Source organism: Schistocerca gregaria, unplaced genomic scaffold (genome assembly GCF_023897955.1).
Source record: "Schistocerca gregaria isolate iqSchGreg1 unplaced genomic scaffold, iqSchGreg1.2 ptg001090l, whole genome shotgun sequence".
Classification (NCBI taxonomy): domain Eukaryota; kingdom Metazoa; phylum Arthropoda; class Insecta; order Orthoptera; family Acrididae; genus Schistocerca; species Schistocerca gregaria.
Window position 1 is genome coordinate 5,225 of NW_026062432.1, and position 4,776 is coordinate 10,000.

At 58.0% G+C, this 4,776-nt stretch overlaps 3 non-coding genes across 3 annotated transcripts in view; all 3 read left to right on the forward strand.

Annotated features, from left to right (window-relative positions):
* Positions 1-704: 704 nt before the first annotated feature.
* LOC126328148 (small subunit ribosomal RNA) lies at positions 705-2,597 on the forward strand. Its single transcript, XR_007561690.1, has one exon. It is a non-coding gene; the product is annotated as a small subunit ribosomal RNA (ribosomal RNA).
* A 362-nt stretch (positions 2,598-2,959) lies between these two features.
* On the forward strand, positions 2,960-3,114 carry LOC126328147 (5.8S ribosomal RNA). Its single transcript, XR_007561689.1, has one exon. It is a non-coding gene; the product is annotated as a 5.8S ribosomal RNA (ribosomal RNA).
* Positions 3,115-3,302: 188 nt separating this feature from the next.
* The window catches only part of LOC126328154 (large subunit ribosomal RNA), a 4,222-nt gene continuing 2,748 nt past the window's right edge, over positions 3,303-4,776 (forward strand). The window contains exon 1 of the ribosomal RNA XR_007561696.1: positions 3,303-4,776. This exon is cut by the window's right edge and continues 2,748 nt beyond it. This is a non-coding gene — a ribosomal RNA (large subunit ribosomal RNA).

Genomic DNA, 4,776 nt, shown 5'->3' on the forward strand with positions numbered 1-4,776 from the left:
GCGGCTGGTGGGGGGCGCCGAGTGGCAGGAGCGCCAGCCGACGGGCCCGGCAGGCGGCGCAGCTACGCTGCGGCGCACCCTGCACGCGGCGCCTGGCGGCCAAAGTTGGTTCAGCCGAGCCCGGTGCGAAGCGCGGTGGACATCTGCAGTGTGCTGGTCTGATTGAGGACTGTGTGCGTTGAGGATGCGCCGCCGCCTGGCACTCGGCGCCGCGACGCCGTCTGCTGCTCGGTCGCCCCAGCGGTTCTCGCAGGTGGTTTGTATCGCAGTTGTGCGGACGTGTTGGCGCGTGCGCTGTGCTGGGAGAGTTCGCTTCTGCACCCAAGTGGGGCTTTGCCCTTGTGTGGCGCTGGCGTTGGAGCTGCCGGTCACCATAGGTGGCGCGTGTTGTCTCCCGCCGGCAATGCCACGACAGCACGCTCCCGGGCCTCTGTCGGCAGCGGCAAGCTCAGTTGGGAGCAAGGGTGTTCGCACTAAAACCGTCTACTCGCCTAACTCCGGGCGATTGCGCCTCTCTCGAAACCGACCAAGTACCTAGGACGGCGCTGCGCGCCGCCGGGACCTGAGAGGGTTTCGAGGTGTATCGTGCAGGGGAGCTCGGCCTCCTCCTGTTTGCAGAATAATTGAGCGGACGCTTGCGTGTTCGCGCGGGCCCCCGGGACACACTCCCGGGCGGCCGGCTGCTCAGCTCTAGTTGACGCAGCTCCCTGGTTGATCCTGCCAGTAGTCATATGCTTGTCTCAAAGATTAAGCCATGCATGTCTCAGTACAAGCCGCATTAAGGTGAAACCGCGAATGGCTCATTAAATCAGTTATGGTTCCTTAGATCGTACCCACGTTACTTGGATAACTGTGGTAATTCTAGAGCTAATACATGCAAACAGAGTCCCGACCAGAGATGGAAGGGACGCTTTTATTAGATCAAAACCAATCGGATTGGCTTGTCTGGTCCGTTTGCCTTGGTGACTCTGAATAACTTTGGGCTGATCGCACGGTCCTCGTACCGGCGACGCATCTTTCAAATGTCTGCCTTATCAACTGTCGATGGTAGGTTCTGCGCCTACCATGGTTGTAACGGGTAACGGGGAATCAGGGTTCGATTCCGGAGAGGGAGCCTGAGAAACGGCTACCACATCCAAGGAAGGCAGCAGGCGCGCAAATTACCCACTCCCGGCACGGGGAGGTAGTGACGAAAAATAACGATACGGGACTCATCCGAGGCCCCGTAATCGGAATGAGTACACTTTAAATCCTTTAACGAGTATCTATTGGAGGGCAAGTCTGGTGCCAGCAGCCGCGGTAATTCCAGCTCCAATAGCGTATATTAAAGTTGTTGCGGTTAAAAAGCTCGTAGTTGGATTTGTGTCCCACGCTGTTGGTTCACCGCCCGTCGGTGTTTAACTGGCATGTATCGTGGGACGTCCTGCCGGTGGGGCGAGCCGAAGGGGTGCTTTCGCGTCCCGAGGCGGACCCCGTTTAAATCCTACCAGGGTGCTCTTTGTTGAGTGTCTCGGTGGGCCGGCACGTTTACTTTGAACAAATTAGAGTGCTTAAAGCAGGCAAGCCCGCCTGAATACTGTGTGCATGGAATAATGGAATAGGACCTCGGTTCTATTTTGTTGGTTTTCGGAACCCGAGGTAATGATTAATAGGGACAGGCGGGGGCATTCGTATTGCGACGTTAGAGGTGAAATTCTTGGATCGTCGCAAGACGAACAGAAGCGAAAGCATTTGCCAAGTATGTTTTCATTAATCAAGAACGAAAGTTAGAGGTTCGAAGGCGATCAGATACCGCCCTAGTTCTAACCATAAACGATGCCAGCCAGCGATCCGCCGCAGTTCCTCCGATGACTCGGCGGGCAGCCTCCGGGAAACCAAAGCTTTTGGGTTCCGGGGGAAGTATGGTTGCAAAGCTGAAACTTAAAGGAATTGACGGAAGGGCACCACCAGGAGTGGAGCCTGCGGCTTAATTTGACTCAACACGGGAAACCTCACCAGGCCCGGACACCGGAAGGATTGACAGATTGATAGCTCTTTCTTGATTCGGTGGGTGGTGGTGCATGGCCGTTCTTAGTTGGTGGAGCGATTTGTCTGGTTAATTCCGATAACGAACGAGACTCTAGCCTGCTAACTAGTCGCGTGACATCCTTCGTGCTGTCAGCGATTACTTTTCTTCTTAGAGGGACAGGCGGCTTCTAGCCGCACGAGATTGAGCAATAACAGGTCTGTGATGCCCTTAGATGTTCTGGGCCGCACGCGCGCTACACTGAAGGAATCAGCGTGTCTTCCTAGGCCGAAAGGTCGGGGTAACCCGCTGAACCTCCTTCGTGCTAGGGATTGGGGCTTGCAATTGTTCCCCATGAACGAGGAATTCCCAGTAAGCGCGAGTCATAAGCTCGCGTTGATTACGTCCCTGCCCTTTGTACACACCGCCCGTCGCTACTACCGATTGAATGATTTAGTGAGGTCTTCGGACTGGTACGCGGCATCGACTCTGTCGTTGCCGATGCTACCGGAAAGATGACCAAACTTGATCATTTAGAGGAAGTAAAAGTCGTAACAAGGTTTCCGTAGGTGAACCTGCGGAAGGATCATTACCGACTAGACTGCATGTCTTTCGATGTGCGTGTCGTGTCGCGCAACACGCTACCTGTACGGCAGTGGCCGTGCGCCGCGTGCGGAACCACGCGTGCCTCTCAAAACTAGCGGAAGTGTTGTTGTTGTGTGGTACGAGCGCTGAAGCTCTGGAGCGGCTGGCCTGCGGTACCTGGCGCCTGGCGCCGGTTTTGAATGACGTTCGCCCGAGTGCCTGTCCGCTCCGGTGTGGAGCCGTACGACGCCCATCGGCTGTGAGGCCGTTGGACACAAAAAAAATAGTGGAACAGGGGCCGTCAGACGCCTCAGTCCCGCAAATGCTACTGTCTTGAAAGAGACAGTGGGAGACTGAAAAGGAAAAGATCACCCAGGACGGTGGATCACTCGGCTCGTGGGTCGATGAAGAACGCAGCAAATTGCGCGTCGACATGTGAACTGCAGGACACATGAACATCGACGTTTCGAACGCACATTGCGGTCCATGGATTCCGTTCCCGGGCCACGTCTGGCTGAGGGTCGGCTACGTATACTGAAGCGCGCGGCGTTTGTCCCGCTTCGGAGACGTGGGAGTGTCGTGGTCGCCTGTGTGGCCGGCCGCGTCTCCTTAAACGTGCGATGCGCGCCCGTCGCCTGGCGGTTCGCATACCGGTACTTTCTCGGTAGCGTGCACAGCCGGCTGGCGGTGTGGCGTGCGACACCTCGTACAACGACCTCAGAGCAGGCGAGACTACCCGCTGAATTTAAGCATATTACTAAGCGGAGGAAAAGAAACTAACAAGGATTCCCCCAGTAGCGGCGAGCGAACAGGGAAGAGTCCAGCACCGAACCCCGCAGGCTGCCGCCTGTCGTGGCATGTGGTGTTTGGGAGGGTCCACTACCCCGACGCCTCGCGCCGAGCCCAAGTCCAACTTGAATGAGGCCACGGCCCGTAGAGGGTGCCAGGCCCGTAGCGGCCGGTGCGAGCGTCGGCGGGACCTCTCCTTCGAGTCGGGTTGCTTGAGAGTGTAGCTCCAAGTGGGTGGTAAACTCCATCTGAGACTAAATATGACCACGAGACCGATAGCGAACAAGTACCGTGAGGGAAAGTTGAAAAGAACTTTGAAGAGAGAGTTCAAAAGTACGTGAAACCGTTCTGGGGTAAACGTGAGAAGTCCGAAAGGTCGAACGGGTGAGATTCACGCCCATCCGGCCACTGGCCCCCGCCCTCGGCAGATGGGGCCGGCCGCCCGCGCGGAGCAATCCGCGGCGGGGTCGTGTCCGGTTGCCTTTCCACTCGCCGCGGGGTGGGGCCGTTCCGGTGTGCGGTGGGCCGCACTTCTCCCCTAGTAGGACGTCGCGACCCGCTGGGTGCCGGCCTACGGCCCGGGTGCGCAGCCTGTCCTTCCGCGGGCCTCGGTTCGCGTCTGTTGGGCAGAGCCCCGGTGTCCTGGCTGGCTGCTCGGCGGTATATCTGGAGGAGTCGATTCGCCCCTTTGGGCGCTCGGGCTCCCGGCAAGCGCGCGCGGTTCTTCCCGGATGACGGACCTACCTGGCCCGGCCCCGGACCCGCGCCGCTGTTGGCTCGGGATGCTCTCGGGCGGAATAATCGCTCCCGTCAGCGGCGCTTCAGCTTTGGACAATTTCACGACCCGTCTTGAAACACGGACCAAGGAGTCTAACATGTGCGCGAGTCATTGGGCTGTACGAAACCTAAAGGCGTAATGAAAGTGAAGGTCTCGCCTTGCGCGGGCCGAGGGAGGATGGGGCTTCCCCGCCCTTCACGGGGCGGCGGCCTCCGCACTCCCGGGGCGTCTCGTCCTCATTGCGAGGTGAGGCGCACCTAGAGCGTACACGTTGGGACCCGAAAGATGGTGAACTATGCCTGGCCAGGACGAAGTCAGGGGAAACCCTGATGGAGGTCCGTAGCGATTCTGACGTGCAAATCGATCGTCGGAGCTGGGTATAGGGGCGAAAGACTAATCGAACCATCTAGTAGCTGGTTCCCTCCGAAGTTTCCCTCAGGATAGCTGGTGCTCGTACGAGTCTCATCCGGTAAAGCGAATGATTAGAGGCCTTGGGGCCGAAACGACCTCAACCTATTCTCAAACTTTAAATGGGTGAGATCTCCGGCTTGCTTGATATGCTGAAGCCGCGAGCAAACGACTCGGATCGGAGTGCCAAGTGGGCCACTTTTGGTAAGCA